This window comes from Prionailurus viverrinus, chromosome B2 (assembly GCF_022837055.1).
Source record: "Prionailurus viverrinus isolate Anna chromosome B2, UM_Priviv_1.0, whole genome shotgun sequence".
Lineage (NCBI taxonomy): Eukaryota > Metazoa > Chordata > Mammalia > Carnivora > Felidae > Prionailurus > Prionailurus viverrinus.
Window position 1 is genome coordinate 131405136 of NC_062565.1, and position 10785 is coordinate 131415920.

Genomic DNA, 10785 nt, shown 5'->3' on the forward strand with positions numbered 1-10785 from the left:
CAAACTTACTCGTCAAAGCACAAATAAGGAGAAATTTATTTTAAGTCAATTTATTGTGACTTATCCAATTAGAGCTCTTTAAATTGTTTTTTGTTTTTGTTTGTCTCCTAAATAGGAAGCAATGAAATAGGAAGTCCAAGACTGGTGAATTAATTCCATGATGCCATTAGAGACCCTGGCTTTTTCTTTTTGCTCAGCCTGCAATTCGATTCTTCATGAATGTCTTTTTAGGGTAAAAAAAAAAAAAGTGGCTGCGACATCTCTTGCATCACATCAGTGTTCCATGAAGGAAGAATGTTTTTTGTTTCTGCTTATTTTTTTTCACGCAGTAAGAATATTAAGAGCAAGGAGTCAGTGGAATTTGTTCACCTGCTTTTATTTTATTTATTTATTTATTTATCAATATATGAAATTTATTGTCAAATTAGTTTCCATAAAACACCCAGTGCTCATCCCAAAAGATGCCCTCTTCAATGCCCATCACCTACCCACCCCTCCCTCCCACCCCCCATCAACCCTCAGTTTGTTCTCAGTTTTTAAGAGTCTCTTATGCTTTGGCTTTCTCCCAATCTAACCTCTTTTTTTTTCCCTTCCCCTCCCCCATGGGTTTCTGTTAAGTTTCTCAGGATCCACATAAAAATGAAAACATATGGTATCTGTCTTTCTCTGTATGGCTTATTTCACTTAGCATAACACTCTTCAGTTCCATCCACGTTGCTACAAAGGACCATACTTCATTCTTTCTCATTACCACATAGTACTCCATTGTGTATATAAACCACAATTTCTTTATCCATTCATCAGTTGATGGACATTTAGGCTTTTTCCACAATTTAGCTATTGTTGAGAGTGCTGCTATAAACATTGGGGTACAAGTGCCCCATGCATCAGTACTCCTGTATCCCTTGGGTAAATTCCTAGCAGTGCTATTGCTGGGTCATAGGGTAGGTCTATTTTTAATTTTCTGAGGAACCTCCACACTGTTTTCCAGAGTGGCTGCACCAGTTTGCATTCCTACCAACAGTGCAAGAGGGTTCCCGTTTCTCCACATCCTCTCCAGCATTTATAGTTTCCTGATTTGTTCATTTTGGCCACTTTGACTGGCATGAGGTGATATCTGAGTGTGGTTTTGATTTGTATTTTCCTGATGAGCAGCGATGTTGAGCATCTTTTCATGTGCCTATTGCCCATCTGGATGTCTTCTTTCTAGAAGTGTCTATTCATGTTTTCTGCCCATTTCTTCACTGGATTATTTGTGTTCAACCTGCTTTTAAAGAGCTTTCTGAGAAGCCACACATAGTAACTTTGCTCACATTTCATAAGCTAGAAGAATGTCACTGGCCGTGCCTGCCTGCAAGGAAGACTGGGAATTTCTTTCTTCTTGTCTTCCTTTCTTTCTTCTTTTCCTTTCCTCTCTTTTCGTCTCCTTTCCTCTCCTTTCCTTTCCTTTCCTCTTTCTTGATCAGGAGACAATATCACAGCAATAAACGGGTTCTGATGGTAAGAAGTAAAGGGAAATGGATACCTAATGGTAACAAAGTATCAGCTACAGGCTCTCTTCCCTGCAATCAATGGAAGGCTTTCCTTGACTGGCTGTCAACTACTGAAGACATTGTATCTGTATACAAAACTTTAACCTAATTAGGTTTTGAATCTTTATAGACCTAGAGAATAATTCAACCATATCTACAGTAACTTCTGGTTTTCTTTGGTGTAAACTTTGAAAAAAAAGTGAAAGAATTGGTCTCCTGAGGTGTGGAATGGTTGAGGTCTCTCTCCATCAAAAATAAAGATTGTATTTCTTCAAGTTCTCCTAATCTTGACTTGTAAAACATTAAAGAAAAGGATTTCCTTTTTTCAAAGAAACACATGGGTTAGGTTGCCCTACTTATGACTTTTAAATATATGTCTGAATTGTGCCTACTCAAAATGCCAATTCATCAAAAAACTGCACGAAACACCAATTATGCAATATTACTTTTTTTTTTAAACAAGTATATGGGTACTTGATAAATAGCATCCTGGGATGCTCATCAATGAGGAATTTTAATCTAACATGATTTCTTAGTTTGTCTCAAAAAAGAATTAATTTTTCAGTCAATGAATTGTGAAGTAATTCATTTACTTTAAAAAGAAGGAGAAACATTTTCAAAAGCAACTGTGATTTTTGAAAAAAAAGCATAGATACATTTTAGAAACAATGAGGAGCACAGAAGCGTTGCTGCAAATGAATGAAGCATGATGAAAGGGGGACCTAGAAAATCTGGATTTCGTTCTTTATTCTTCTACTCTGATTTTCTAAGACTTGCAGAAATTTACTTTGACTCTACATAATGTCAAAAACATCCAGATGCAAAATGAAAAAGGTTTTGATATCTTTTAGACATAGCTTTCATCTATTTGCACTTCAATTTTCTTGACACTCAGAAAAGCAATGCCTGTTTCTTACCCACTGTGAAGAGATTTTCTTTTAAAGTTTGAATTCTTTAGCCAAATTGATTTCATTGCATGAACAATACACAATTTTTACCATGAGGAAAAGGATTCTATTGCCATCATTTTGGACCCCTTCTTCTTCTGTTCAAAATCAAAACAAGTTCCCAAATGAAATAAGCTTGGAGCTGTTGTAATTAATAGAAGTTTGGCTTGGAATAGGTGAAAAGCAAAGCAAAGGGAAATAAAATTAATACCTATTGAGTATGCTGGGAGTCAGACAACTTGACCTAGTTCGGTCATTAACTGGGTTTGAGGTGTTGGACAAACACACTCCCATGGATGGACCTCATGTTTCTGTTACAACATGGGGTTGTAATACAACTGGTACCTAAATTTTATTTATTTTTTTAAAAAAACTTTTTTTTAACGTTTATTTATTTTTGAGACAGAGAGAGACAGAGCATGAACAGGGGAGGGGCAGAGAGAGAGGGAGACACAGAATCTGAAACAGGCTCCAGGCTCCGAGCTGTCAGCACAGAGCCCAACGCAGGGCTCGAACCCACGGACCGTGAGATCATGACCTGAGCCGAAGTCGGACGCTTAACCGACCAAGCCACCCAGGTGCCCCTGATACCGAAATTTTAAAATGTAGGATCAGTTTGGGGCACCTGGGTGGCTCAATCAGTTGAGTGTCCAACTTTGGCTCAGCTCATGATCTCGAGGTCTGTGAGTTCAAGCCCCGCCTTAGACTCTGTGCTGACAGCTCAAAGCCTAGAGCCTGCTTTGGATTCTGTCTCCCCCTCTCTCTTTGTCCCTCCCACACTCACGCTCTGTCTCTCAAAAATGAATAAATGTTAAAAAAATTTTTTTTAATGTAAGATTAGTTCATTTTCCAGTGGTACTGTTTTCTCAAAGAGAAATGTGGATATAATACTGAGCCAAAATAACTTCCTTTGTGGTTATATTTATAAAAATGATTCATATTCTTCAGGGAGAATTTGACTGGGTCTCTCAAAGCAAGGCATCACTTGGGTTTGCAGTCAGCCATAGCTGAGCTGTTCAGCTTGAGCTGTTGAGCTGAGCCTTGACTGACACATCTCACCTAAGTCCTGGAAAAACTAAATGAATTTATGAAGCTTATGTATGGACCAGGCTTGAATAATTGACTCACTAGAGTCAATAGTTTTGCCAGTTAACTAACCAGTAATTATATTTGGCATTTTCTTAGCACATGCTTTTTTTACTAGGCACTGAGATTTTTATATATTATCTCAAGTCTGCAGAACAAAAACTCAAAAGTGGTCGTTAGCAGTCCTATTAGAGGAAACCAATTCTCATAGAGGTTAAGTAATTGCCCATGTCCAACTAATTGTTAAATCCCAGAGATGAGATTCAAACTCTGCTGGACTTCAAACCCCATGCTCTTTCTTTCACGTACTTGAGCCTCAGTCAGTCCTCAGCTTGGAGGGGTATGAGGTTCCTTATAGGTCATTTCTCAGGTAACACTGCCTTTGGCAAAGTTTAAAATCCTTGGCATTTCGAAAGTGATTTGAAACTCGTCGAGTCCCTGGAAAGTGTAATAAAATACACAGGAGTAGAATGTTGTTTAAAAAAGCCACGGAGCTCCCTTAAATGAGAAGACTAGGCAAAGGATTACAGATGGGTTAACATTTGAACTGGGCTTGTGAAGGAAAAGGAGGGTTGACAAATTGGGTAAGTAGAGGCAGATGGGACATTGGGAATTTTGCAAGAGACACTGAGATGTCCCTACCCACAGAAGCACGGAGGGAGTTGTAGTTAAGTTGGGCAATAATATTCAAGGGAAAGAAGGCAAAGCAAGACTTAACGTGTGCCAATTATACCCCAAGCCTTCTGACAGATTCTTCATAGTTAACATTTTGAGGCCCTTTCAGTAGGGAGGGAGGGTGTCAAGATAAAGAGTGTGTGTTTGAATTATTTGACAATGACAATCCATTGAAATCTTTTGAACAGAATGTAACCAGATTAGTGGCAGATTTTAGAGAGATTACTCTTCCAGTCTTCTGCCAAATACATTAATCATATAGGGGAAAAGTTGAAAGGAGAACTGTTAGACCGTAAGTAGAACGCTAATCCGTGGACACAAATCCATTAGATATACAAATGCTTTCCTCAACTCCACCTCACAAGCAATGATTTGCATTTCTTTCTCATTTTTTAGGGCTATTCATTACTTTTTAATTTAAGACAATTATTTTAATGAATAACAGCTCATATTTTCTAAGTACTTATTTACGACTATTCTAAGTGCCTTATATCCACATTTTCAATGTATATGAAGGCAGATAGCCTTATTCGATAGAAATGGAAACTGAGATTTAGACAGATTAAGGCACATGCCCAAGACCACACAGCTGGTAAATTCTGGTGCTGGCATTTATACTTAGCTGTGAATCCAGAGATTTTGTTCTTAACCACTGGGCTACCAAAGAGCAGGCCAAGGAAAGAAATGTCTTGCCACTTTGAAAAAAAAACCTCATTTCCTTTTAGTGAAGTTGAAAAATTGACTTTTGAGGCCTAGATACTGAGAGAGCTAACAGAATGTTAAGAGCACTCCTGATATTAGATTGCTAGAGATAACTCTTTGGGTAGAGAGCCAATAAAACAGGCCCACCAAGAAGGAAGAAAGCTTCAAAGTTCTATTTAAAGGAGATCCAGTGAGAATCACTTTGAAAATAGGAAGTGGGGCCAAATGATTCAGTGAAGCACATCAAATACCCATCGTGCTTCCAAAATCGAGATCCGGCTGAAAGAACTGAGGAGAATTATGGGGCAGTCTCTTTGTGAGCAGGTGGGTGGTGCCACAATGTGATAGGTTAAGGGGAGAATGTGTTAGAAGGACTGACTCATTCTGCTCCCTGCTGCAGCTATTCTGAGTTTAAAGATAAGGTTTAAGCATTGAACTCAATTTGCTGTTAAGGTGACTTGTTGAGAGCTGAAGATAATCACAACTGGATCTCAAGTCTCTGCTAAATAGGCTCTTAAGTGACATTATCCACAGTGTTGTGGACACTCATGGAGACCAAAATGTTTCCATTGTAGTTCCAATACCTGCAAAAGATCGGGTGTTGTTTCAGGTGGCTTTATGGAGTGTCATTCTAGCAAATTCACCATTGGTCCAATTGCTGGATCTGTGGCACTGAAGGCTAGTTTATCATAAGGAGAAATTGCACTGGAATTTATTCATGCTGTCCAATTGTACAGGGTGCTGATTTATAAACCAGAATTCAGTTATTCATTTTAAAACCTCAAATCCTTCATGGAATGATTCAAAATACAAATAATGGGAGGCTGGGTGAAAATATGGAGAGAACAGGTGGTCTAGATTCAGAAACAGACAAAGCTGTTTCTGAGAACCCAGTTTAGCTAGATGACCTTGAGCAGCATCTTAACAGCTCTGAGTTGCAGTTTCTTTTGGGAAATGGAGATGATGTTATGGAATAAGGCTAGTTTGACTCTAGAATACTCAGCTCAAAGGCAAGGGACATGGTGGGGAGAATCGTAGCCTGCTAAAGCTGGCCCCAGCAATTACAGATGTATGTTCCAATGCTCAGGGTCCCAAGAGAAGCAGCTGTCAGGTATGAGTTAAGGTAAGTGTGTTATCAGGAGTCTTAATTTGGCCGTTGGACTGTAGCAGTATGAGTAGATCCTTTCCATTTTAGAAAACCCTGGACTGCAGTATTCTTCACCCCAAAGTACAGAATTGTCAAGACATTAAATCAGGTCTTTGATCACATGGCACTGATTTCAGTGTCTGGTCCAAGTGATAGAAGAAGAATGGCAAAATAAGGCGGGTAACCAGGACAGTTCTAGATGGAATTCTGTGCAGTGAACCATCTATCATCATCATCATCACCACCATCATCATCATTGGAGGAGAGTCCCTGGTGCATCCAATCTAAGCCCTAACATTTGATCCAATTCCTTCTGTGTGATGAAAGCAAGGTTATCTTTCCCGCCAATTGTACAGCTAACTTTGGTCAACTGTCAAAGATCAAATCAGGGAGGCAAGGCAGAGTTTCTTAGCATCAGCATAAAAGACATTGGATAGTAATGAGGCTCGAAGGGAGTTTTGGAAAGTGCCCCAACTTCATAAGGAGCATCTCTTCCTAGTGCCAGTAAGGTATCAGTTGGGACCACTTGTATGTTGGATCTAAATAGCATTGGTACTGCACCCTCTCCCAATTTCTCAACCTATAGAAGTCACACGCCAAGATTTCTCAGAATATTTTTGTATTTTCAAGGAGATATTTTTTTTCTTTTTTCCTTCCATCCTTTTTCTTTCTTTCCTTCTTTTTCTTTTATTTTTCGATACCTCTGTTACATACCACAATGGCCAAGATATGAAATCCAGTCCATTCTTCAAGTTTAAAATACACCTACCCACCCCCCAACACACTCTCAAATAAAGTGATCATGACCCTGGTAGACTTCACTAGTGATTTTTGGAAATGAGCAAGAGGATAGGTTCACATAATAGCATGAGAAAAAATAAGTATAATGGATAATTATCTCATCTGGAGATTTCATTACTCTTCCTCCTCCTTTCTCATTCCTCTTTATCTTTTCCATTTCCTTTTGGGTGCAAACTCCCAAAATTACTCTTTTCTCAAACAAAAGAGCTTTCTTCCTCATCAGTTACAACATCCTTTATTGATGTTTATCCCCTCTGCTAAGTTCTTGTCTTTCTAAAGGGAACATAAGGCAGCTTTTGAGGAGCATGATCTCACTACGAAAAGTTCTTATTTGACCAAGAAATACAGTAAAATAAATTTGATCGTAAGTACTGGTGACCAGGATACTCTGGCCCTCAAATGATTCAGAAATTTTCTTGAATGATGCCAAGAAACACTTAGCACGTTTTTAAAAAAGCCATTTCCCTTCTTTTTAACATTTTAAGCAAATGGCTTTATGAGTGTAATGTTACCTAATGATAATAAAGTTTAAAATTGTCAACTTTTAAGCTGATCTTGTGTGGCTCAGCCAGTTGAGCCACTTGGTTTCAGCTCAGGTCATGATCTCATGGTTCATGAGTTCCAGCCCTGCATCAGGCTCCGTGCTGACAGTATGGAGCCTGCTTGGGATTCTCTCTCTCCCTCTCTTTCTGCCCCTCCCCTGCTCTCTCTCTCTCTCAAAATAAATAAATAAACTTTAAAAATTTTTTAAAAAATAATCAAATCTAGCTTTCCTTGTGTTTATTGCATTTTCAATGGAGGTCGGAACATACAGCGTTTACAAAACACTGTGTTCTCATCAGCAATACTTTTTGATGAAATATCTATTAGAATATGATTTTTTCTGCAAAGAATTCCACAGGAGACCAGAATCTATTTTATTTTCTTTTTGTTAGGTTCAGTTTCTGAAAGATACTTTTTAACCCTCTCCCTTGATTCTGAGAGTGGCCCTTATATAAAATCAGTGATTCCCTGTACTCTGGCCATTGCTTCTGAGAAGTACTATGATGGTAACTTTTGTCAATTGTTGCTGCCAGTATAAATGGAGACACAATCGACAGGGATCCAAAAATATTGCTTCTGATTTTGTTGTGCAGAAAAATGTGATTAGTGTAACCAAAATTTTTGCTGATTCTGCCAAAAATAATCTGTCTCTGTGCAACAGGAAATTTCACTTTTTTAATACTAAGAAATTTATTTTAAAACATTTTTCATATCATTAGTATTTCTAAAGAAAGCAAAACAAGTCAACTTCATGAAGAAAGATGTAATTCTCAATTTTTAGGAGGATATTTTGAAGCATTGTAATTTTTTTCTATTTCTCTTTATAGTTCCATCAATTTCTGACTTATTTTTTTAATTTAAATTTTAGTTAGTTAACACGTAGTGCAATATTGGTTTCAGGAGTAGAATTCAGTGAGGAAAATTCACTTTTGGGATACTTCATCATGATGGTGGCCAGCAGTATATTTTAGAATAAAAGTTACCTTATACAACCACATTAACAGCAAAACATTCCAGGTATTGAAAACTAGGAGGGGAGGAGATGAAAAGATAAGGAATAAGTAAAATAGTAGGGTAAAATAAAAGGATACGATATTGTACCTCAATGTTTAAGCATAAAACTGACTGACTTTTTATAGAAGTTTCCTCTAATACTTAGTTACAAATCTTTTTGGTGATTTAAAATACGGCACATCTTTGCACGTATCTTCCATTGGTATTGCCTGGAATTGGGGCACTTGGCTGGAGAAAGTTGATGCAACATCACAAAAGAAAAGATAATATAAAACTAAAAATTGCTCATGCATGTTCCAATAATTTCCTGTCAATTAACCAAGGCAAAAGCAAACCTTTCTTGGCATCACTGTAGTTTGAATGGCACATTCAGTCACTGGCCAAAAACTTTGTGTGTCTGTTTTCTTTTCCTAAGATTCCAGCACATTAACTAGAAGAAACAATGAACTGTTTGGTGGTCCATAATTCCATTGGTGGATTAACATGCTTAATCATGCATACTTTTTCCACTTCAATTCCGAAAACATTAAAGAAACATCAAGAGTAATAAAATAGCTTCAAAACACAAAGCATAATTTAAACAATAATTCCCATATATAAAATAGATCCCTGCCATTTGTATCAGTGATGGGGCTGCAGCTGTGCTGCCTTATAAATCATCCTCCAAGACAGAAATGAAGAAAGCAGGACCAGACCATGGACTGAGGTGAGATGGGGGAAGCCTAAGACAGTAAGGCTGCTTGCTTCTTTCTTTCCTCTTGGGAAGGGAACAGGAGACCAGATCAATGAGTATGTGACAACCTGGAAGCCCTGCCCAGGCGTCACAGCTCTATGAGATAAGTGTTGTCCACAGCCCTTTGGGGGAAGAGGTCTTCTCGGGTCAAGTGGAGGTTGCCAGGTTCTTAGTTGGAAGGATGGTGCAAGCTGATACCAAGAACTGTGGCAATATATCTGGTAGAGATGGGGAGGAAGAAGAAAGACTGAAGGCCTCAGCTCCCCAAGCCAGCCAGCTGAACCCTCAGGGATAGCCACTAACCCTGTAGAGAGCTAGAGAGCCACAGAAAATCAAGGGTCTTCTGCAGCCAATTAAGTCAACTGTAATCTTTCCCCATGGGAGCCTGGTGTGCAATGGCTGCAAACAATAGCCTCCTTGGTAGTGTATGCAGCCTGTTGAATGTATGGGTTGCCCTAAGGAACCTTGGAGATGGCCCTTTCCAATGTACATTGATGTTTGACCTCATGCTATCTCCAATCTAGGCTCCCGACAGGTATGCAGGGTGCCTTTGGAAAGCCATAGGGCACAGTGATCAGGGTCCACATTGGCCAAGCATCATGACCATCTGTACCAACTTGCAGAACAAGGAGCATGTGACTAAGGCTCTACATAGGGCCAGTTCCCTGGCTGCTAGAAGATCCATATTTCCAAGAAGTGGGGCTTTACTAAGTTTAATGTAGACGAATTTGAAGACATGATGGCTGAAAAGTGGCTTATCCCAGATGGCTGTGGGATCAAATACATCCCTAATGATGGCCCCTTGGACAAATGGCAGGTTCTGCACTCATGAAAACCTCGGCACTGCCCTTCCCTATTCATCCCCACCAATAAACCTTACTTCCTGTCTGAAAGAAAGAAAGAAAGAAGAAAAGCAAGCGTCTTAGGAGAAGGACCATTGAGGCTCATTCTTATATGAAGTGGGTAGTTGGAGAGATCTAGCCTGATGCCCACAGAATAAACTTTCTTTCTGAATTTCCAAGAGTATTTCCAGAGACATGTTGCTCATTTACAGGACCTCCTGATATACCAAAGGCCTGCATTCCAGTGGCCCAGAGACTGAGTGGCAGATATTATTAGTATAGGTATCTAGGTCCAGATTGTAGCTACCTGAGAACTACAGTTTTGATATGGCTTAGAGAATGATTTAAATATATTAAAAATTAAGTTATATACCTTTCCATAAAAATTAAATGTTAAAAAAGTGAAATATTAAAATTAGCCTGTTACAATATTATCTTTATATGGGCTTTTTGTTCTTATTCCTTTTGATCCTAAAGAAGAGCAAAGAATGTTTTCTTTCCCCAGTGTCCTGGGGTTGGATTTTTTTAATGTTTATGTATTTATTTTGAGAGAGAGAGAGAGAGAGAGAGAGAGAGAGAGAGAGAGAGAGAGAATCCCAAGCAGGTTCCATGATGTCTGCATGGAGTCTGATGCGGGACGTGAACCCATGAACTCTGAGATCCCGACCTGAGCTGAGATTAAGAGTTGGATGCTTAGCCGGCTGAGCCACCCCAGTGCCCCCTTGGGTTTGATTCTTTAAGAACTGGGTGTATAGTTTGACAA

The 10785-nt window shown here is 38.9% G+C and overlaps 1 non-coding gene across 1 annotated transcript; it reads left to right on the forward strand.

Moving 5' to 3' along the window:
- The first annotated feature begins 9523 nt into the window (after positions 1 to 9523).
- Positions 9524 to 9657, forward strand: LOC125166921 (small nucleolar RNA SNORA70). The gene has a single exon (XR_007152620.1). It is a non-coding gene; the product is annotated as a small nucleolar RNA SNORA70 (small nucleolar RNA).
- The last annotated feature ends 1128 nt before the right edge of the window (positions 9658 to 10785 follow it).